Source organism: Chrysemys picta, chromosome 1, assembly GCF_011386835.1.
Source record: "Chrysemys picta bellii isolate R12L10 chromosome 1, ASM1138683v2, whole genome shotgun sequence".
Taxonomy (NCBI): domain Eukaryota; kingdom Metazoa; phylum Chordata; order Testudines; family Emydidae; genus Chrysemys; species Chrysemys picta.
The window spans coordinates 37556942-37580563 of record NC_088791.1 but is presented as its reverse complement, the minus strand read 5'-3'; the positions used below and the strand labels follow the sequence as shown (position 1 = coordinate 37580563).

General features: G+C 42.3%; 2 long non-coding RNA genes across 4 annotated transcripts in view; one reads left to right on the top strand and one right to left on the bottom strand.

The window, feature by feature from the left end:
• LOC112060308 (uncharacterized) overlaps positions 1-23622 on the bottom strand; it is a 38476-nt gene that overhangs the window by 8485 nt on the left and 6369 nt on the right. Inside the window, exons 2-4 of one of the 2 annotated variants that reach the window (XR_006175844.2) lie at positions 8184-8376; positions 3039-3290; positions 1613-1713 (exon numbers count right to left, since the gene is read on the bottom strand). This is a non-coding gene — a long non-coding RNA (uncharacterized LOC112060308). The remainder of the gene's footprint in view (positions 1-1612; positions 1714-3038; positions 3291-8183; positions 8377-23622) is intronic. The other variant, XR_002889636.3, reaches the window with a different exon arrangement.
• LOC135973177 (uncharacterized) overlaps positions 19577-23622 on the top strand; it is a 54557-nt gene continuing 50511 nt past the window's right edge. For both annotated transcript variants that reach the window (XR_010589884.1, XR_010589882.1), the window contains exon 1: positions 19577-19848. This is a non-coding gene — a long non-coding RNA (uncharacterized LOC135973177). The remainder of the gene's footprint in view (positions 19849-23622) is intronic.

Genomic DNA, 23622 nt, shown 5'->3' with positions numbered 1-23622 from the left:
CTGTTCTAGCCTGAAGTTCAGTATCACTTTTGTTAGCTACAGTGTAGCTACAGTACTTTTGTTTGTGACTTTGCTGTTTTACAGTAGAACAAATGCGTCTTGGAATGCTCAGTTAGTGTGACAGCTTCACAGATTTGTTTCATCACATCAGGAGTGGTTCATTTATACAAAATACTAATGGTTCTATCCTTAAGCTATAGCATAGTCCTTTGGGTGTTAAGGACATGAGTCGTTTCATTAAATGCCGATCAAGTAGGAGAAATTAGGTCAACCATATTTAAGGAGGGATCGGATGTCAGCCACAAGGAGAAAAGCAAGGAATGAAAGAGATTTCTGGTATTAAAGGGGCCTGTAATAAATGAAGCAATTGGGGAAAGAGATAACAAGGGGAATGTGACAAAGGGAGAGAGGAGAAACAGATGGAATAACATGGAAAGGAGATGAATGACACTGGACAGAGGTGGGATTGGGACAGAAGGGGAAAGTGTGCATTCAAAAGAAAAGGGAAGGAAGAGGAGAGAGAAAGGAGACATTTGGATGGAATAGCATTCCAGGGTTCCGACACTCTCATGATGCTCTTAAGAAACATTATAGCAACTAATAAGATATGAGATATCAGTTTTACACTCACCCATTTTACTACAGTTCTAGATTGTAAATTCTCAGGGGCAAAGATTGTAATTTACTACGTTCGTACAGCATCGAACTCAGTGAAGCCCCAGCGGGATGACTAATAGATGTCACCGCAATATAAATGTTAAATAAGAATAAAATTGGGTGCTTGCAGTTTTGACAAATCAGTGCAATGCACATTTGCCATAGTGACTTTGACAGGTTTGAACTCTTTTTGTATATTATGAACATTGGCCAGATTTGGATACCATTATTTATGCTGAATGGCATTTTGCTCCACAACAGTCCCAATGAACTAAATTGGGGCTAAATGTGTAATAAGGTGCTATTTAGCATGAGTAATGGCATCACAACCTGGGCTTATATGTATAATTACCATACATGTACAGCAATCTAACATGTGGTTATGGTCACCTGTCTAGTGAAGTCCCATAAATGTAAAATGTGACCTTGTTCATTTAGCTTTTTTGTCACTGCTTTAGAAGAGGCAGGGAACTCAGCACTTTGAAAACCAGATGCGACTACACGTAACAGAAAAACAGGAACGACAGAGCGTGCCATGGCTCGGACCAACATCCCAGGGTTACCCATCTGCTCGGAAATACATGTCTGCAATGCAGAAGAGTCTGTGGCTCATCAGCCATCGGTGGACCCACAGATAACTTGAAATGGACAATCCATGACAGACAATCATCCTCGACTTTGAGGATTGCCAATGATGAGAAGTGGAAGTCAACTCATATTAAATTTTCAAATAATACAGCGCTGGGGGAAGTTACAGGCAACAAGAAGGCTATGGTAAGAAAACACAAATGGTCCGAAGGAAATTAGTGAAATGACAGGAATCTTTTAGCAACAGGATATTCAGCCAGTGTAGAAAAACAATCCAAAGTACAGATCCCCAGTAGAGTAGAGATGCTTGGAAAGAGGTAATGTGAAGAAAAGTAGGTCTGTAAATTGATAAAATGAAATTTATTACCTTGCACTAAAAATGCTACGTTCCTCCAAAACCAAAAGTGCTACATTGGGCTCCTTGCAGTATCTTCGTGAACCAAGCAGGCCACATTTCTCCTTTTCCTACTTTTTTAAAATTAAAAATGGTTTAATTTTGGAACCTTACTGTTGATATGCCAAATGACATGTAAACTATGGATCAGTGACATCACTAATGTATCAAAATGCAATATTTCATCAAACTCTTCCCACTTCTTTACAGCCAAAAATGTATGTTTTCTCAGTAAAATAACAAACAGCAGAAGAATCCAAATGCAGCTATGTACCGTTTAACAAAGGAGCAAGCCCCATCCCAAACCCCTTGGAGCTTTCAGTGTAATCATGAGACCATTAAAGGCCTGGTTCTCATGTATACCAAGGCATCTTTACATCATTTTCACAGAGACTAAGTCTACACTATAAACGTACATCCGTATAACTATATTGCTCCGAGGGTGTGGAAAATCCACACTTCTTAAGTTATACCGACTTAACCACTAGCCTAGATAGCTCTATGTCTCTGGGAGGGCTTCTCCTGTCAACAGAGCTACCACCTCTCGTGCGGATAGATTAACTATGCCAATGGAAGAAGCTCTCCCGTCAGCGTAGTACCATCTTCACTGAACCACTACAGTGGCACAGCTGTACTGCTGCAGAGTTTTAAGTGTAGACCTGCCCAGAGTAGTGAGACTTTACCTACTTTAAGGTCCTCCGCTATGCTACCAAAGTGGCGTTGTGTAAAAGAGAATCAGGCCCTAAAATTAGTGGCACTCCTCAAAGCCAAAGATACTCGGTGTAAATAAGTAACATTTTAGAATCAAATTATTTCTTCTAATTTAAAGTATCCTTGTGAATTAATACAATTCTGCCAATTCTACAAGAGTTTGCCTGTATGTTACATATGAGATCATTAATATCTCCTGACAGCAAGACTTTGGGTCAGATCATCAGCTGGTGTAAATCATTTTAAATCGGGGGGAATTATCTGTTCAGTTATGATGTAGCAGGATCTGTGTGGCACATGGCGGGACCTTGAGCTCCTCTTTGTCCAGGAGGGGTTGTAGCCTGGCCATTCATTCAGAATATTCAAATTATTTATATATAATATACACACTCTTTTGGGCAGGGACCATGTCTGTTATAGTGTTTCTACTGGAGTGCCTAATGGAGCCCCTATGCTGATGAGGGCTTCTAAGCACTACCAATGTAAGCCTTTTGGAAATGCCAATTGAGTGGCTATCCCCTCAGGTACACTATCCTATCCTCTCCCCACCTGGACACTCAGAATCCTTTGTGATCAATTATACCCCCTTTGTAAAAATGTGATGCATGGCCAAAAGGGGCAAAAACTACCCTTTGGTCTAGACATGTTTCGAAAATTCTAGCCTATATATATATTCCTTTTCACTCACCTGTAATGAAGGTGTGATGCACAGGAATGTTGGCAAGAGACTGGTCTTTTTTTCCTGGCCCTAGTCATCAGCCACCTGACGTCGATTAGATTTATAGAAGTTAATCCTGGTGCATGTCAGGGCAGCAGTCAGTAGCCCTCACTCCACTGGTTACTGTTACATTCATGTTCTCTTCCAAGCTAGTTATAGTTACCCTGTGTAACTGAGTCTAATGATACTATTCCTTGGGCAGAGCTGATAAAGAAAATGGGGCTTGGAGGAAGAAATAGAAAAAAAAAAGGCATAATAAATTGTTTTCCCATTTTAAAAATCTTTCTGACCAGCTCTGCCTGGCAATTTCTTCAGATCACAAACCCTGTCTTTACTGTTTCGAGGAGGGTTTATATATTTTCTGCAGTTTTAGGACCCTTGATAGGTAACCATTATTATGATTTTTTTATATGCTTCTTAGTTATGAAACAAACACTTGGTCTGATTAGGATGGATTCAAACTTAGTGACCGAGTAATCAAATCAAAGAAAGTTATAGCAAGTCTGTCCTACTCACTTTCTAACAATATAAGGGAAGCCATCTAAATCATGTAAAAACATCACGGGTTACAACCAGTTGTTGTAACAGTGATTAGCAAGGTTCAACCATGCAGCAACTCTCACAAGTGTGAGTAGTGTCTTCTGGGACAGATGACCTCATATTCTATTTGGAAGTGGCCCTCTGTAGTTGAAACTGACACCCTCAGCTGTTAGGTTCAGAATAGATGCGTTCATTATAACTACTCTAGATTATAGTGCAAGGAAAAGATAAGTTACCTTCCAGTCAGCGATCAAGGGGCTGGATCCTCGGCTGATATCAATTGACTTCAACGGAGTGAGATCATGTACACCAGCTGAAGATCCAGCCCTAGGTTTTGTTTTTTTTTAAATCAGAGAGTGACCAAAGACAAAACCAAAACCTAGTCACACAGGCTAAAACTTGCTGACATTCTATTAAAGTGCTGTTTACTCTGACCACTGTATTGTCTGCACATGAGACAGAGCAATAGTGTCTCTGAGTTCATTTAACATACTTGTCAATAGAGGTACTGAAAGGAGGATATGTGTCCACTGTCTGCTAGTCAGAAACCAAATTCTGTTTGTCTATAAGCAGAATTATGTGTATCTTATAATCAAGCTAAAGCACTGAAATAGAGGGGAGGTAAGCATGACATGTGATTCCTATGGTGGGGCAGAGGGATTAAAAAGTCATCTTTTTCTTTCACACATTTTTTGTGTGGAGAGCAAGATGTTACCCATTGTGTGATAAGGTATAAAATAGAAGTTATGCTGTAAAAATATAAAACATTAATAAAAGAAACTGTGGCTGCATTGTGAAATGCTCAAGGAAAACATTCTCCTACAAGTAGGCATTTCATCCTGATCACTACATTATTCAAGAAAAGACAAGACAAAACATACAAACTTCCTTTACAAATCACTGCAGCCCATTAACTCACTCACTCTGCCCTCTAGCTGATACTGACAAGAGATTATTGCCAATCCATCTCATTGTCATTAAAATAAGATAGGTCAGCTGAGTGCTATTGGTGCAGAAAATAGCAGCCAGAAACCACATACATAATACTTGGAGGTAACATGGTCAATAAGGGATGGGAATGGCCTTGAATTCCATTCAATTGCTCTGCCAATTTGGGCAAGTCAGAGCAAGTTTTTGTCAGATTATATGCCCATGCCAAGGAGTGGCAGGCAATTAGAACACCACTTACATCTCTAAGTAGGCTAGTTGGGCCTTGGGTCCAAGTCATAGGAGTAAGTGAGGGTACTTGCTCAATGCAGAGGGCAGAGAATGGGCAGAGCCTTGGCTCCATCCCCCAATGTACTGACCAGGAGAGCTGATGCAGCACAGGGGAGCCAGGTGGCAATGATTTACTGTGACTGGAATAGACCAGCAGTAAATTACTATCCCCCAGGAGCCAGGAGAAAGCAGGAGTGCTCGCTCTCTCTCTCTCTCTCTCTCTCTCTCAAAGCTGCTCCTAGGTTTATACAATTTATTCACCACCTCTTGCTCAGGGCTGCAACTAAAGAATGTAACCCATTACCTCTTTCACAATCTATATTATGATCCTCATTTTACTTATCTTTGCAAGAAGCTTTGAGATTCTTAGATGAAAGATGCTATATCTGAAGAAGTGAGGTTCTTACCCACGAAAGCTTATGCTCCCAATACTTCTGTTAGTGTTAAAGGTGCCACAGGACCCTCTGTTGCTTTTTGCGAGTTAGTAGTGTTGTATCAGATAATGTGCTTTTACTGTAATGCTCAAATAACACAGAAAAGACATAAGTGCATTTTGGGGTAGGTTTGCATTTGGGAGTCCCTCTGTTTGCTTTCTAGCAAATATGCCATTTTTGCATTTTTCATATTCCTTCTTGTAATATATTGCAGAGAGTGTGTGTGCGTTTATGCATCAGGATCTGCTAAAATGCTCTCCCAGATAATTACACAAATAAGTAGGACATGGTATGCCATGGAAACCTGATTTGACATTTATTATTAAGCAAGCTGTCTTTGAAAACAAAAATAGATTAATCAATTCCAAGGCCAAAATGGACCATTGTGATAATCTAGTCTGCTGACTTGCTGTATAATACAGGTTGTAGAACTTCCCCAGAATAATTCCTAGAGCATAGCTTTTAGAAAAAAAAAATCCAATCTGGATTTAAAAATGGTCAGTGATAGAGAATCCACCATGACCCTTGAGTAATTGTTCCACTGGTTAAAGAGAATTATTTAATTTACTATTACTGGTGTAAGGCCCCATTGAGAACTGAACAACTCACAACCCCTAGTTTACAGTGTGATGCTGGCAGGCCAGAGGCAAGCTCTTGCCCAGACTACAGGTATTAGCTAAGAACTGACAGCCTTGTAGCTGGAGGCCAGACCAGGTCACCTAAATGTTAGTTTTGCTCAAAATAGGTATCAGTCTCATAGGAATGTAATTAGTGTTTAGACTCTATGAAATGCTTGTAAGTTGCTGAATGTATTAATCTCACTTATAATATCCATATAACAAGTTATAAGGTAATATTTAAGTGTATGCTCTGAAACTGTAAACCCACACAGTCAGGAGAGAAGCATTATCAAGTGTGAAAACCTAGTTTACTACAAGACATGTCAGCTGGACCCTTAAATCTGGGACTCTCCCACCTCGCAGGGTCCTAGAGTCTGGGCTGAGCCCAAGCCCAGAAATCTACACAGCAATGAAACATCCCTCCAGCCCCACAAGCCTGAGTCAGCTGGCATTGGCGAGCCATGGGGTTTTCAGGATAGTGTAGACGTACCCTGAGAGGCTAGAGACTCCAGGGCATAGATCTGTAGGGGCTGCCTCCTGTGTCTGCCCTGAAAGACACTTTCAACTGACAGATCACTACAACTCTGTCACTCTTAGGACTTAGAGAGTGACTCATTGGTGTGTATATGTTTGCTTGCTTTAACCTGTAAATAACTATTATTCCTTGTTCCTAGTTAATAAACCTTTAGATGGATTCTTATAGGATTGGCTGCAGGAGTTGTCTTTGGTGGGAACAATATTTTCCTTAAATAATCCACAATGCAGCAGCTTTAAAACAAACTATAAACTCACAGGATGGGACCTTCACCTGGGTGAGAACTGTGGCAAGATCTCAGGGTTCTCCCACTGATTCATGTGTACTAGGACACCCGGCAATCTCATCTAGAGCTTTCCCTGACTGCCCCTCTAATCTGGATGCTTTCACTTTTTCTTTCGGAGATAGTATTCTGCCAGTCTGGTTCTGATGCACAGTACAAAGAGATTTCAGAGTGGTAGCCATGTTAGTCTGTATCAGCAAAAACAACGAGGAGTCCTTGTGGCACCTTAGAGACTAACAAATTTATTTGGGCATAAGCTTTCGTGGCCTAGAACCCACTTCATCAGTTGCATGAAGTGAAAAATACAGGAGCGGGTATAAATACATGAAAGGATGGAGGTTGCTTTACGAAGTGTTAGGTCAGTCTAATGAGATAAACCAATTAACAGCGGGATACCAAGGGAGGAAAAATAACTTTTGAAGTGGTAAGAGAGTGGCCCATTAAAGACATTTGACAAGAAGCTGTGAGTAACAGTAGGGAGAAATTAGTATTGGGGAAATTAAGTTTAGGTTTTGTAATGACCCAACCACTCCCAGTCTTTATTCAGGCCTAATCTGATGGTTTCCAGTTTGCAAATTAATTCCAGTTCTGCAGCTTCACGTTGGAGTCTGTTTTTGAAGTTTTTTTTTTTTTTTGAAGAACTGCCACTTTTATGTCTGTTATTGAATGACCAGACAGATTGAAGTGTTCTCCTACTGGTTTTTGAATGTTATGATTCCTGATGTCAGATTTGTGTCTATTTATTCTTTTGCGTAGAAACTGTCCGGTTTGGCCAAGGTACATGGCAGAGGGGCATTGCTGGCACATGATGGCATATATCCCATTGGTAGATGTGCAGGTGAATGAGCCCTGGATGGTGTGGCTGATGTGGTTAGGTCCTATGATGGTGTCCCTTGAATAGATATGTGGACAGAGCTGGCACCGAGGTTTGTAGCAGGGTTTGGTTCCTGGGTTGGTGCTTTTGTTGTGTGGTGTGTAGTTGCTGGTGAGTATTTGCTTCAGGTTGGGGGGCTGTCTGTAGGCGAGGACTGGCCTGTCTCCCAAGTTCTGTGAGAGTGAGGGATCATCCTTCAGGATAGGTTGTTGATCCTTGATGATGCACTGAGGTTTTATTTGGAGGCTGTAGGTGACAGCTAGTGGCGTTCTGTTACTTTCTTTGTTGGGCCTGTCTTGTAGTAGGTGAATTCTACAAAGAGGGAAGATGGTGCAGTGGTTGGGGCACTAGCTTTGGGAGACCTGGGTTTAATTCCCTGCACTGGTACAGACTTCTGTGTGATACTGAGCATGTCTTTTGGGCCCAGATCCTCAAAGAAGTTAGTCACCTAGAATCTTAGAGAAGCGAGGTGCAGAGACTAAGGCCCAGATATTCAGTCTTTAAAATAGGGATGACAGCACTTCCCTACCTCACAGGGGGTGATGAGGGGATAAATACATACAAGATTGTGAGGTACTCATATACTACAATAATGAAGGCCATATAAATACCTTAGATAGAGACATACTCTGCAGGCGGTCAGTCAATACCTGACTCTTTTTTCATCTGGCAGATAAGGAAAAGATTCCTAGCCATTTGAATGGCATTTCGGGGGCAGCTGTGTACCACAGCCCTTTATTAAGCAAGAGGTGTGGATTTTGCTTGTTTTCTGGAAGGAATTCTTCTTAGTACATTGATGCTTACCTAAAAGTGATAAGAGAACTGCATGATTACCTCTGCATCTGTTGAACATACGATTGAGAAGATGCATGAAGTATTTAACCATCATAGTCTGCCGGAACAGTTACAAAACGACAATGGACCTTAGTTTGTATTGCATGCGTTCCAAATTTTTATGAAGATGCATGTCAAATCAAATCACACCATACCATCCAGCTTCTAATGGTTTAGCAGAAAGGTTTTTTTTTCAAACAATGAAACAAGCCTTGCATGCTTCACAAGGAACATCATATGTTCACAAACAGTTAATTTAATATTTTATCAGTACACATCACATTGCAATACAAAAGTGTCTTCAGCCCATTGAATGGTATACAATAAATATATACCTGTGTGAGTTACTGAAACCATCAAGGATGATACAGGAGGCAAAACAATCAGCACTGTTACACTAATGGCAGCTATGAGCTATAAGTGTTAGGCATGATTCTCCTGTGACTTGCTCCACTTTTACTCTTTTATAACTGTGGATTTCAGTGACGTTATTCCTGATTTAGACTAGTATAAGGAAAAGAATCAAGTCCAGAGATTTTTTAAAACGGGGCAAACAGCATAACTATGGGTATGTCTACAATGTAAGTCCAGACTTAGTGGTATTTGAGTAAGCTGACCCTGGGTTAGAGAACCCAGGGCTTGAGTGTCTACACTGATTGCTAACCTTATGTTAAAAATTTTCTAATCCTGGCTCAAACCTGGGGCTCTGGCGTCCACACTATAGCACACAGACCCAAGTCAAACCAGCCACATCCCAGACTTCCTAGCATCCTCCTGAAATGTGGCCACTTGAGCCCTTTGACTGTGGTGCACTGTGGGAAAACTTTACGGTTGACCCTGCACATTACAGAGTATGAACAGCCTGCCAGCACTTCCTGCTGAGCAACATGGAAGAGGTACCTTTTCAAAAACTTCAAGAATCAGGCAGAGCTTATGTGAAGTGCTGGTGGACATTTAAGAAGCATTTTCTGACCCACCAAAGGAGGAGGAGGAGGAGGAGTACCCAGGCATGGCAGATTTGAACTGGCTGATGCTGCTCATGACACTTGTTATAGACACTGATGACCTGTACATAGACTAGTGTTTCTGGCACAGGGCCATAAGCACAGACTGGTGAGATCACATCATCATTCAGTAATATGGGTCCAGCAGTGGGTCCAGAACTTTATCATGAAGAAAGCTCCATTTCTGGAATTTTGTGGGCAGCAAAATTTTGTGATACTATTCCCACAAAAAGACACTGTCATAAACAGAGTTACTGTCCCCATCGTTATTCTGGGGGACTCAGTGTACCCCCTTTTTCCTTGGTTTAGGAAACCATATTCTGATTTCAGAGGCCCTGGCAAAAGAAGGATTAATTACACTCTCAGCAGGTGCAGAATGGTTGTTGACTGTGCTTTTGGTAGCTTGAAATCCCATTGGAGATGTCTACAGACACATTTTAATTCCAGTGTCATCAGTGCTGTGCACATTACTGTGGCTTGCTGTGCTCTTCACAATCTTTGTGAAGCCAGAGGTGAGCCATTTCCCCCTGAATGGACCTAGGACTGAATCGATACCCTTAGCCAGAAAGTGCAGCTACCCCAGCTGAAGCTGGGTGTACCTGAGCAACAGAGGTCAGGGATGATCTGTGCTCCCACATTATGGACTTGCTTGGCCCAATGGAAGAGGGGGAATAGTACCTTGATGACTGTGCTTGTGGGAGTAGGGATAGGCCTTGATTGCCATGCAATGTACTTATGAATGTCATGACCACTTATGAAACGAGTGGGTGAAGGATGATTCACAGGATGGATGCATACAAGGAAATGACTGAAGTGCATATTGATGTACCTAACTATATATGCTTACTAATTCCTAATTGTCCATGATGACGTGTTTACCTTTATTATTTCAAATACACATTGTATGATGAGATTCAGTGATGGCAATAAACATTACTGATGACATAAAAAGCTTTATTTATAAACATGTATTATAAAAGTACAACATTCACTGGTTGCCAGGCAGACCAGCTGCCATTACCACACCAAAACAGCAACAACAACACAACATTTCCAAATCAAACAAAAAAAAGAGCATGAACAAGTGCAAACAGTGAAACCATGTACAAGACAGAAACCCCTTATTGTTGCATGTCCCCTGCACCCCCTCCCTATTGTCCTTTCCCTTCTTTCCCCACTTTGTGCTGGGTAGACATCCACAGGGAAAGGAGTCAAGATGGAGAACTTCATGGGACTAAGTTGCCCTACCCAGCTGCTCATGGGGCCAGACAGCATGAGCTACCTAACCATGGAGTTTTCTAAGATGTTACTGGACTACATCCCAGCATTTGTCACAAGGGGCTCAGACCAGTGGGTGAGCCAGTACTCTTGCAGTCCTTACTGATATCAGCTGCTCAAACAGCTTTTTCTGCTCAGCTCTGTCTTCCTCATTTAGCCACCATTCTTGTTCCGGGAACTAAGAAGCAAGTGCCTGCTCCCACACTGAAACTCTGTCCTCAGGCTGCACAGCCAGCCTGAGTCTTTCCTCTTCCCTCTTGCCATGTCTTTCCTCTAGCCACAAGTCCCTCTGTCTTTGGTCCTGGGTCTGCTTGTTGGACCTGTCTAGAACATCAACCATAATAAGTTAATCACAGAAACACTTCCTCTTGGAATGGTCCATGAAGGTACATTGGGCCAGGCTTGTACTGCAGTGTGGGTGAGTTGTGGAGATACTGCAGCCAGTCAGAAGTGCCGGAACCTCAAAATAACGGGGCGGGGGACACAAAGCCCCTCCCTCTCTGTGCCCTGCTCCTCCTCTTCTCTGAGCCTCCACCCCCTGGTCAGAATGGAAGCCGGAGCCAGGCCATGGTAAGAGCCACCTAGGGAGCCCAGGCCACTGTGAGGAGCCCAGGATCCTATACCTGCCCTGAGCGGGGAGCCAGGGTGCCCAAGAGCAGCCCCTGGCTCATGCCCCCCACCCTCAAGTACATTGGTCACCCTTAAAATTGCTGAAAAGAGTTACCACTATATTAGCAATATTCCCCAGGAATTCCCTGTACTAAGTATAGAGAATACCAGGAATACCATGGCAATGCTAGCTAGTTATCAAAGGCAGAATTGGAACCTTTTGAAGGTTGACCACTCTAATCAGACAGATTGCAGTCCACAAGCACAGCATCTGTCATCAACACTCCACACATGGGTTTATGATTGTTAAAGTTCAACTGTAAGAGAAGAAGCTAAAACAAGAGTCTGAGGACAGACTATTGTTGCAGTCATTTACACCTACTTACAGTTCTGGCTGTCACACATTGAACCAGGCAGTCACATGCACCAGACTGTGGAAAGAATGTGTAATGCTTTGGATAGGAAAGTGCCCCTTTGTGTGTGTTCCTCCTCTGGGTGTCTGAGAGGGTTAACAGACCAGTCTCCTCATCTGACTTCTTAGAACAAGGGCATTTTCAGTGGGTGATACAGTGTGTATTTATTCTGAATTTCAGAGTATAGTTTTTGAATTTCTGAACTGACTCCTTTGACATCTTAAGGTACTAACCCTAAGTAAGAGACATGTCATGGATAGCTGTTTCTCTAGATTTCAGTGAGATAGAATGTACGGGAGCCAGATTATACCTGACAAAAGCTGCCAAGTCAAGTTTGTGACATTTAGGGAGAGTGAGTGAGTGTCCATTTGCTGTTGAGAGAATGTCCATTTGACATTGTTGTTCAGAGCTAAATAAATAGTGTAAATACTTACAGTGAAAAATCATTTGATATCTTAAAATGAATTTGCTTCAGCCATGTTCGTCCCCGTTTTGTGTTCAATTTTTATGAGCATTTAAATCATTCCATTTCATAATACAAATGTTCACGGAAAGCAATCTTTGAAGTGAATATCACTATTTTCTTTGGAAAGAGCGTATCCAATCAGAAATCAGAAATATCATCATGTGGCTTATCTGACTCACCTCAGTTAAACGTAGCTCAAATGTAGACTATTCCCAATAAACCTACATAGCAAGAATATTCAAAAAGATATTTGTCAAACAAATTGACAAATGAATACATAGGGAACCCCTCCCTTCCATCCTGTTCCCAACCAGGAACAGGAGTCACACTAAGATGAACTCCATACCACACAGGTGCTGTAAACTATGTGAAAAATCCCCACTGAATGAAGCCTGCTCCTTGTATGGCAAAATTGCACTGGTTTTGTGGCTGACAGGACAGACCACTACCACCACAGAAGTAGGAGCTATATTTGCCTCTAAATGCATGTGCTACTCTGGAAACATTCATTGGAATCCACAGACCAGAATTGTTACATTTAATGCTTTGGATAGGTCAAGTTCCTAGCCTTACCGTAAGCAACAACATTAATTTATACAATAGTAACATTAATTTATACAATAGTAACACTACAACTATAAAGGAAACAATAAAAAGTCTCATGGTATCCTAACAATGCCGTTCTAATCCCATGTATAATATTAAGGGCTGAGCATAAAACATCTTGTCCTTAGATAGAATTCTTCCAATTCCTTCCTTATCTCTGCTTATCTACTCTCTGTTAAAGGCATATCAAAACATTTTGTGCCACAATGTTATTTATGCTATAGTTAAAAGCCTCTTAATACTTTCCTAAAGTGAATGTCCCTGTACAGTACAGTATGTGCTCAAATGATTGTTTCCAGAATTAAGTCATCCAGTACATCACACATGACCATCTAAATATTCCCAATTGTTTTACCATTTTTATATTTGTTTGATCTCTTATCTTTATTATTGCTGCATCTTATGCCATTGTTGTCTGGGAGCACTTAAACATGGATTAAAGAATATCACTTACATGTTTCCATATCTATTATTTTCCAGAAAACGATTATGCTGATGATGATGAGCCAACAGCTCGTTTAAGGGGTTTATATTTTTCATTTTGGGCCTGATTTTCAGAGCTGCTGAATACCTTCCATTGATTTCACTAAGGCCAGGTCTACACTAACCCCCTAATTCGAACTAAGGTACGGAACTTCAGCTACGTGAATAACGTAGCTGAAGTTCGAAGTACCTTAGTTCGAACTTACCTTGGTCCACACTCGGCAGGCAGGCTCCCCCGTCGACTCCGCGGTACTCCTCTCGCCGAGCTGGAGTACCGCAGTCGACGGCGAGCACTTCCGGGTTCGACTTATCGCGTCCAGACTAGATGCGATAAGTCGAACCCAGAAGTTCGATCGCTCGCCGCCGAACTACCGGGTAAGTGTAGCCAAGGCCTTAGAAATGTGGGTGATCAGCACTTGAAGTAGGCATAAAAGGGCCTAATTTTTTTACCTGCACACATACGCTTAAAAAGAAAAAAAAGATTAACAGCCAACGCAACTGTAGATAATGGATAATGTAAAATGAATTAAATGATGAGAAAAGTGGGCTTCTGAATTGTGAGAAAATAAATGCTTCCTATTGGGACAATAACTGGTTTAAATATATGAAACCTGTAAAGTGCTGACCATTATTATATAACTTTATTGCCTGAGACCACCACAAATTATTTCCACACATGCCAAACACAGTTCTGCTCCACCAACATTATAAGATCAAATCTGTTTAGCTAACAACTTGTGTTGGTCCCTTGAGTAGTGGCTTAAATTAGAACAATATATATTAACTCCTGATAAATGCTTCTTCTTAAGTAATCAAGCTAAGGAATCCCCGAAGATCCCATTTTTACCTGTACTAAGCACGTACAATACTGAAACTTAATAACTTTCCAAAATTTCTTCAAACAGTGGAAGCTTTTGTTTTACTGTAACGATAGTGTGGGAACAAATATTTGTTTTCTTCCTGTTTTTAGAGCTACCCAAATGCTCATGTGGGAATGAAACAATATCCTTGTGTGCAGATGTTATTTGCAGGGAATGTTATCCTCAGGTTGACACCAGTTCGAAGTAGTCTTAGTTTGGATTGGAACCAAGTGAGGCAGCATCCTTCCCTAAACAAGTCTCACCTGGCTTGCACCTGGAGGTGTTCTCAGAAATGCATTGTGGAGATGACCTATCCATACGCAAGATCAAGAGGCAGACAAAGTTTATTTTATAAAGATGCTTTTAGATAAAACAAAACTCTGTAGTGCTACTAGTAATCTGATTCTATGAACAAAGGACTGATGATGACAGTCAAAAAGATGTGAAAGATTCAGCTATTGCCAGGATTTAGAAAAATTAACATTAAGCAAAAGAACGTATGGAACAGCCCGCAATGCTTTCCGCAGCTCCCATTGTCCAGGAATGGCAAACCGCAGCCACTGGGAGCTGCAGGCAGCCGTGCCTGTGGACAGTCAATGTAAACAAAGTGTCTCGTGGCCCACCAGCGGATTACCCTGACAGGCCGCGTGCGGCCCGTGGGCCAAAGGTTCCCCACCACTGCTGTAGGCCCTAACCTAGAATTTAGGAGAGCCAGATTCAAGTTCCTGCTCCACCACAGCTGTCCTGTTTCACCTGGGGGGAGGGGGAGTCAATATATCTGTGCCTTAGTACCCCATCTATAAAATGGGCATGATAGCACTTCCATATGTCACATGGGTGTTGTGAGGATAAACCCACTGAAACTGTGAGGCACTACTAATTATAAGAGACTACAATAGTGGGCCAGATAAATATCTAAAATAGAAGCTGAAACATTTCAAAACCATCAGCCCTGTGCTTCTCAGCACTGTGTAGGCATTGTGGCTGAATAGGGCTTATTGCTTATGGGACATGACTCTCTGCACACCATCATTAATAATATTTCGGTAGCATGCATACTGTGTTAGGTCAGTGGTCCCCAAACTGAGGGGCACACCCCACAGAGGAACATTCAGGGGGGGCACGGCAGGGCCTGGGCCAGCCCCCATGGGGGGCAGGGAGGGAGCACCATCCACCCTGCTCCACCCCCAGTCCCAGCTGCAGCTCTGGCTGCGGCCCAGCTCCCAACCAGGGCTCTGACCCTGGACCCAGACTCAGCTCCAGGGGTTGGGGGAGGAACATGACGCTTACAGATTACATAGGAGTAAGGGGACACATGACTTAAAAGTTTGGAGACCATTGTACACACATGAGAGTACTTGCCCTAAAAGGAAAAAAAAGATAAAACACACAAACCAAGTGTTCCAGACCTGTTTATTTAGTTTTGTTTTGTTTTATATTATAAATCTATGACGTATCCTCCACTACCACTCTTCCTGAGCCACTATTAAATGGCTGAATTCTTATAGACATCATAGCAGAGATTTATATTGAGAAAAGATTTGAATGGGGAGATGGCAGTAGCTTTGCAGACAAACTCAGGAAAGACATTCCATGTGTAGTGGGTGGCATGGGAGAAAGTGAAGACATCAGGAGATGGAGTGAATAAAGCAGCAAATGAATCGGGAGGCGCTTTGTGGGAGGGTAGGGTGACACAATAGAAGAAAAGGCTGGATAAGTATGAATGTGTAGAATTATGCAGGGTCTTCAAGGCAAAGCCATGAAGCTTTGACTTGATGCAAAAGTGAAGGGTGAACCAGCTGAGGGATTCAAAGAAGGAATGGCATAGTCCAACTGATGGGCTAGAAGGAGTATAACAGCAGTGCTTTGTATGGGTTGGAGATAACTTGGAGATATTGTGGCAGAAGAAACTGCATGATTTGGACACAGCCTTGATATAAGGGTAAAGAAGAGAGAGGGAGAGAGAAGTTGGCAATAACCCACTGCTTACAGGCTTGAGGAATAGGGAGGATGGTGGTGTGTGGGGCCACTGAACGATCAAGGTGCTAAAGGAGCACTCAAGGACGATAAGGCCATTGCGGAGAAACTAAATGAATTCTTTGCATCGGTCTTCATGGCTGAGGATGTGAGGGAGATTCACAAACCTGAGCCATTCTTTTTAGATGACAGATCTGAGGAACTGTCCCAGATTGAGGTATCATTAGAGGAGGTTTTGCAACCAATTGATAAATTAAACAGCAATAAGTCACCGGGACCAGATGGTATTCACCCAAGAGTTCTGAAGGAACTCAAATGTGAAATTTCAGGACTACTAACTGTAGTCTGTAACCCAAGGATCGGCCAAACAAACTCTTTGGCATGCAGCTTGCCAGGGTAAGCATCCTGGCAGGCCAGGCTGGTTTGTTTACCTGCCGCGTCCGCAGATTTGGCTGATCGCGGCTCCCACTGGCCACGGTTCACCACTCCAGGCCAATGGGGGCTGCGGGAAGTGGCGGCCAGCACATCCCTCGGCCTGTGCCACTTCCCGCAGCCCCCATTGGCCTGGGATGGCGAACTGCAGCCAGTGGCAGCCACGATCGGCCGAACCTGTGGACACAGCAAGTAAACAAACTGGCCCAGCCCACCAGGGTGCTTACCCTGGTGAGCCGCATGCCAAAGGCTGCCGATCCTTGCTGTAACCTATCATTTAAATCAGCTTCTGTACCAGAGGACTGGAGGATAGCTAATGTGATGCCAATTTTTAAAAAGGGCTCCAGAGGTGATCCTGGCAATTGCAGGCCTGTAAGCCTGACTTCAGTACTGGGCAAACTGGCTGAAACAATAATAAAGAACAATATTGTCAGACATATAGATGAACATAATTTGTTGAGGAAGAGTCAACATGGTTTTATTAAAGGGAAATCATGCCTCACCAATTTACTAAAATTCACCGAGGGTGTCAACAAGCATGTGGACCAAGGGGATCCAGTGGATATAGTGTACTTAGATTTTTGGAAAGCCTTTGACAAGGTCCCTCACCAAAGGCTCTTATGCAAAGTAAGCTGCCATGGGATAAGAGGGAAGGTGCTTGCATGGATTGGTAACTGGTTAAAAGATAGGAAACAAAGGGTAAGTATAAATGGTCAGTTTTCAGAATGGAGAGAGGTAAATAGTAGTGTCCCCCGGGGTCTGTACTGGGACCAGTCCTATTCAAAATAATCATAAATGATCTGGAAAAAGGGGTAAACAGTGAGGTGGCAAAATTTGCAGATGATACAAAATTACTAAAGATAGTTAAGACCCAGGCAGACTGCGAAGAACTACAAAAGGATCTCTCAAAACTGGGTGCTGGGCAACAAAATGGCAGACGAAATTTGATGTTGATAAATGCAAAGTTATGCACATTGGAAAGCATAATCCCAACTATACATATCAAATGATGGTGTCTAAATTAGCTGTTACCACTCATGAAAGAGATCTTGGACTCACTGTGGATAGTTCTCTGGAAACATCCACTCAATGTTCAGCGACAGTCAAAAAAGTGAATGGAATGCTGGGAATAATTAAGACAGGGATAGATAATAGGACAGAAAATATAATGTTGCCTCTATATAAATCCATGGTATGCCCACATCTTGAATACTGTGTGCAGGTGTGGTCATCCCATCTCAAAAAAGATATATTGGAATTGGAAAAGGTTCAGAAAAGGGTAACAAAAATTATTAGGGGTATGGAACGGCATCCGTATGAGGAAAGATTAATAAGACTGAGACTTTTCAGCTTGGAAAAGAGAAGGCTAAGGGGAGAGATGGTCTATAAAATCGTGCCTGGTGTAGAGAAAGTGTTGTTTACTACTTCTCATAACACAAGAACTAGGGGTCACTAAATGAAACTAATAGGCAGCAGGTTTAAAACAAATAAAAGGAAGTATTTCTTCACACAACGCACAGTCAACCTGTGGAACTCCTTGCCACAGGATGTTGTGAAGGCCAAGACTATAACAGAGTTCAAAAAAGAACTAGATAAATTCATGGAGGATAGGTCCATCAATGGCAATTAGCCAGGATGGGCAGGGATAGTGTCCCTAGCCTCTGTTTGCCAGAAACTGGGAATGAGTGACAAGGGATGGATCACTTGATGATTACGTGTTCTGTTCATTCCCTCTGGGGCACCTGGCACTGGCCATTGTCGGAAGGCAGGATACTGGGCTAGATGGACCTTTGGTCTGACCCAATAGGGCCATTCTTATGTTCTTATGTTCCTAATAGTGATGATGAATGGTGGGGCACATGCTCCCTGCTATGGAGTATGGCTGAAATGCCAACTGTTAGCCCTATATTTGTTCATTATGGCTGACATGATACACTAATAACGCCGTCTAAAGGTAGTTAGGGTTATTTTCCTTTTTCTATTTATTTAACAAAACAAATAAATGCCCAACTCAGCTTAATGCCTTTACCCTGTATCTCTCTTTAATACATATGAAAGGAAATAACTGGTATTCTCAACATAGGTGCTGGAACTAGGGTGCTGGGGTGCTGCAGCACCCCCTGGCTTGAATCACCCCCGTCATATACAGGGTTTGCAGTTTGGTTCAGTGGCTCTCACTCAGCACCCCCACTATACAAATGGTTCCAGCACCTCTGATTCTCAATAACATTTCTCTTTCATAAAAAGTTAGTAACTAAAACACTAATGTCCCTTGTAACTTTGAAGGAAAAACGTATTTTAAAACATTCAGGCTGACCTGACACGTTGTAACACATCATATCATGTTATGCTAAGGCCATCAGAACATGTCTGAATGTACAGTGAACAATGATAACCCAACATGACACATCTGAAGTGGCAGAACAGCTTAAAAAATTAAAATCTTCCCATTCCCTCAAAAGTGTGTGTTTATAAAAGAAAAATACTGTGGTTTAATTATGGCTTTTATAGGGGTTTCTTCCAAAGTACTCAATGCCAAAATGATCACCCCCAAGAGCAATTACAATTTTTTTAAACTAACTAGTCAGTTACACATAACCAGAGGGCATTAAATACCACTACATATAGAGTAAGTTTCTATATCCGTAGAAATGATCCATGGCTAAGGCTATGCAACAATGTTCATCAAGGATCCTAATGTTCTTTTGGAGTGATCCAAGACACAATAAAATTGAAGATTATATGGATCTGCAGGAAACACTTCCCATACATAAGCAAATTAGATGTCTCCACACTATTCTTGACCAATAGTTTAATCACAGTCTTAAAATAATACATTTACATCTGTGTTAAAGTCCAGCCAGATAGAGTTTATTTGGGTTGATTAATTATTATTTTCCATTGATTCAGAAATTGACAAAGATGTGCTTAAGAAAGCTGATAGGGTATAATCCTACCCTCAACCCCTCCCTCTTGCTCCTGAAGGAAACACAAAAACAACAGGAAAAGGTGGTAGTTGATGCTGGCATTGTTGGCAGAGAAGTGGGTGGACATAGGACCCAAGTATATGTAAAGTAGGGAAGGGCAGAGTTCAAAAATACTTGACCTGAAGACAAGAATTACAGACTTGATATGGTGACACAGAGGGATGATGAGGGACAATCAGAGCTTTAACTCATAGGTAGTGGTTAAAATAGATCAAAGTGAGATGTGGTGCTCGTAGCACAGCTGCTATAGAGGAGGGAGAGACGTGAGGAGGTGCTATTTACCCAAGCCGGAGAGAGGAGTTCAGCTCTCCCACTTTTAGCAGGAAGGTGAGTTGTGGTCTCCCAGATCACTTTAACACCTGCTTGCATGACCTGTCCTAAAGCCTACTGTACTCAAAGGGAGTCCCTTGATTTCAACGGGCTTTCATTCAGGCCCACTATGTTCTTTATATAATGAGTCTTTACTAAGATCTCAGTTTTGATCCAGATTTTCAACCACAATCATGAATTTATTTGCTTATGTGGGTTTATTTCACACCCTCACCATTAATTAAATGCACGGTTTTGTATTTGAATTTTCTTTCCTCAGTTTTATTCCTTCTTCTTTTTTTTCAGTAGTTGCAGTAGAATTCACTGCATTGTGCAGTGAGAGTTCTGAATACTAATCACAGGGCTTTTCCCTTTTTCCTCCCTGACTACATTTCTATTACTGCAGTCACAAGTATTGTTAACATTCAAGCCCATAGCAGTTGTGAGCCAGGTTGTAGTAGGAGAATGTTTTGATTCCACTAAAAGGTTCGGCACAGAAACATAATGTTCTTGTTTCGCAGCTATTACAGGGCAAACTAGCATGAACTTTTGAAAGTTAATATCTAATTTTCTAGATGCCTGCTGCCGATTTGTTTTCATTCTGCTTCAATATAGCTGGCTATGGGGAGGGATTTTGCAGAGATTACTACTGGGCTCATTATTATTGCACTAGCAATTCTGAAAAACAAAATACCAGCTGATGATGACATAGTTATACAACAAAATAACCTGCTTAGAATACAGGCCCTGAAATGTGCCTTTAAGGGAGATGTTGGGATTACAATCTTGTAACTTTCATAAAATCGAGTTCTCTTTTATGTTATATGCTTGTTTTGGTTGCAAAACTGGATTTATGTTGGGGAGCGGAGGGCTCCAAAATAGAGCTGGGTAAATAATTGATTTTTTTGGTTTGCTGGCAGTTCCGAAAAATTGGGGGGAAAACTTCAGTTTCCCTCAAGCCTGAAATTTAGAAAAAGTTCAGCAAATTATAAAGGTCCATATCTGCTCAAACCAACATTTCATTCAACCCAAAACATTTTGTTTTCAGACATTTTTAAACAGCTAGCTTCACAAAACTCATGGAAGTGGTGATGATGCTGCCAACCTTATAACTTTTAGCCCAGTGATTACAGCAGTCACCTAGGATATCGGAAACTAAGTCTCCCACATCCTAGGTGAGTGCTCTACTTCCCCCTCTGCTTGACGTGGAGCAGGAATTTGGGTCTCCTAACCACTGGACCACAGGGTATTCTGAGGCAGCTCTCTCTCCTGTTGAATTTTGGGGGAGGGGAGGGAAAAGAGGCAGCCAACATCCCTTATAAATTTTAGCCCATTGGCTAGGGCACTCACCTGGTATGAGGGAGATCCCTGGTTGAAATCCCCCCTCTGCCTGCTGAGAAGAAGGGAGTTGAACAGGAAATTCAACCTTTTGAGTGGATGTTCTAGCCACTGAGCTATGGGATATTCTGATGTGAGGGCTCTCAATATCTAGGAAGTTGTTCCACTACAATTAAATAATTGTGTCATTAAATATTATTTGTGCCAGAGAAAGAGTGAGAGTCATGCACTAGTCCAGAACTTAGGGCACTCACCTCTGAGGTGGCAGATCCCTGTTCAAATACTTTCTCCTCATCAGGCAAAAGGGGGACTTGCACCACTGGTCTGTTATAGCCCAGATGAGTACTCGAGCCATTGTGCTAAAGGCTACAACAGAGGCTGTTCTCCTTCCCTCCTCCCTGCCCCTCACTGGCAGCTTTGTGTGGCATTAGGTAGCCTCTGAGCCTGCCGACTGGATCAGACCTTGCAAGTGAGTTAGGCAGAGAAGCACCTATCTCTCCCTAGTTCATGAACTGCTCTGGGGCAGCAGTGTACATGCCCAGAGACAGAAACATACGCACCTAGGGAACTTTTACTGCAAAAACGTAGATACCAAGTACATTTAGGTGCCTATAGGGTTAGGCAGGAGCTGAGCAGGAGTTTTGTGGATCACAGTGATGGCTAAAAATGAAACTTGGGTGCTTAAGTACTTTTGTGGACCTGGGCCTAGGATTCCTGGTTTCTGTTCTTGGCCCTGGGAGCAGCATGGGGTCTAGTGGTTAGAGATAATATAACTAAGTGTAACATCCCTGTTTCAATAATTGGCATAGACTGACCAAGGACCTCTAGATATAAGAGCATGAGCCTCTTTCACATGAACTAAAGAATCAACTCTGTTTGCATGTACGTGTAACACTGGGAGAGACCCCGGTCGTTGGTGGACAGGATCAAATCTGGGACCTCTGAAGCTTAGTGTATGAGCATCAACTGGATGAACTAAAAGCCACGTGCCTCTGAGCCAAAGCTGAAGCAGACTCATCAATAGCTAGATGACCTAGGTACCACAGCACCACATCAAGCAGGCATGGGTTACATACTTCCCCTAGCTGAGGAACTGCATCCTGAGTTTCAGAGACTTCCCAGTTGGTATACTGGACGAGCCCCCACTTGTAACGCTGACAGACCCCAGTTGCAGTAAAAAGCAACAGAGGGTCCTGTGGCACCTTTAAGACTCACAGAAGTATTGGGAGCATAAGCTTTTGTGGGTAAGAACCCCACTTCTTCAGATGCAAGTCCACTTATGCTCCCAATACTTCTGTTAGTCTTAAAGGTGCTTTTTACAGATTCAGACTAACACGGCTACCCCTCTGATACTTGACCCCAGTTGCAGTGGGTGGGATGGAACCTGGGACCTCTAAAGCTTAATGTATGCGCTTCTATTGCATGAGCTAAAAGCCACAGGTCTATTAGCCAAAGCTGTAGCAGACTCATCAATCTCTAGGGGGTCTAGGTGCCACTAAAGGGGGACAGAGCACCATACCAAGCAGGCCTGGGTTACATAGGCAGTAGCAGAGTCAAAGCCTCTGAGTACGGTCTAACCATGTGGGGTAAGAGTCATATTGTGCTAGTGTGAGTTACTCAAGCACATATTTAGCAAGCTCCTTCAAAAAGAATGGGGAAGTTGGTGAAACTTAGCCGTGTTATATTACAGACTGGGGTTTATTCTCAGTTCTGCATGAAGTGACCTTGTGCTTTCTCTCAGTTACTTTATGTACAAAGTGAGTGCAAAATATTACTTCCGGTAAGGTGGGGAGTATGAGGTATGAATAATGGTTAGGAAGGACACAGAAATATTAACAACAGTCAGGGAAGAGCTGGGACTAGAATTCATACTCTCCTGAGGTGCAGTTCAGTGCAATGTGTCCCAGCTACAGGATGTTATGTGGCAGAAGCTCTTTCTCACCCTGCACTGACTCCCACTCCCTCAGGTGTGCATTTAAGTATTTTATAACCAAGAGCTTGCAAGATACTGTACTTAGCATACAAGCATACAAGTTACCAAAAGGATAAAGGAAATGTTAAGGAGCAGACCCGCTGACAGTTATTGAATAAGGGGAGGTGAGCCAGGATTCTCACAAGAAAGAATATTAAAGCCTTTGATGAAGTAATTAGTAACATTTCAAAAGCTCTCCCTCTCTCACAGTACATTTGTTTCTGTAATTGTGATACACTGGGAAATTTAGCTTTCAATTGCCCTGAAACTCATAGCAGCTACCAAGGGTGAAGACAAAGTAATTCCGGTAGATTCCCAATGACAGATAAGATTTTAAACCTACATTTCCATATTAATTTTGTAATGTTTCCATACTATTCAGAGGAAAGATTTGCTTGCTGTGCAGTGTCAGTCTCTCTATCCCCAAAACCCAAGCCCTCTGCACCTGAGAGCAGCTTGGAAGCGAAGACCACATGCTTCTC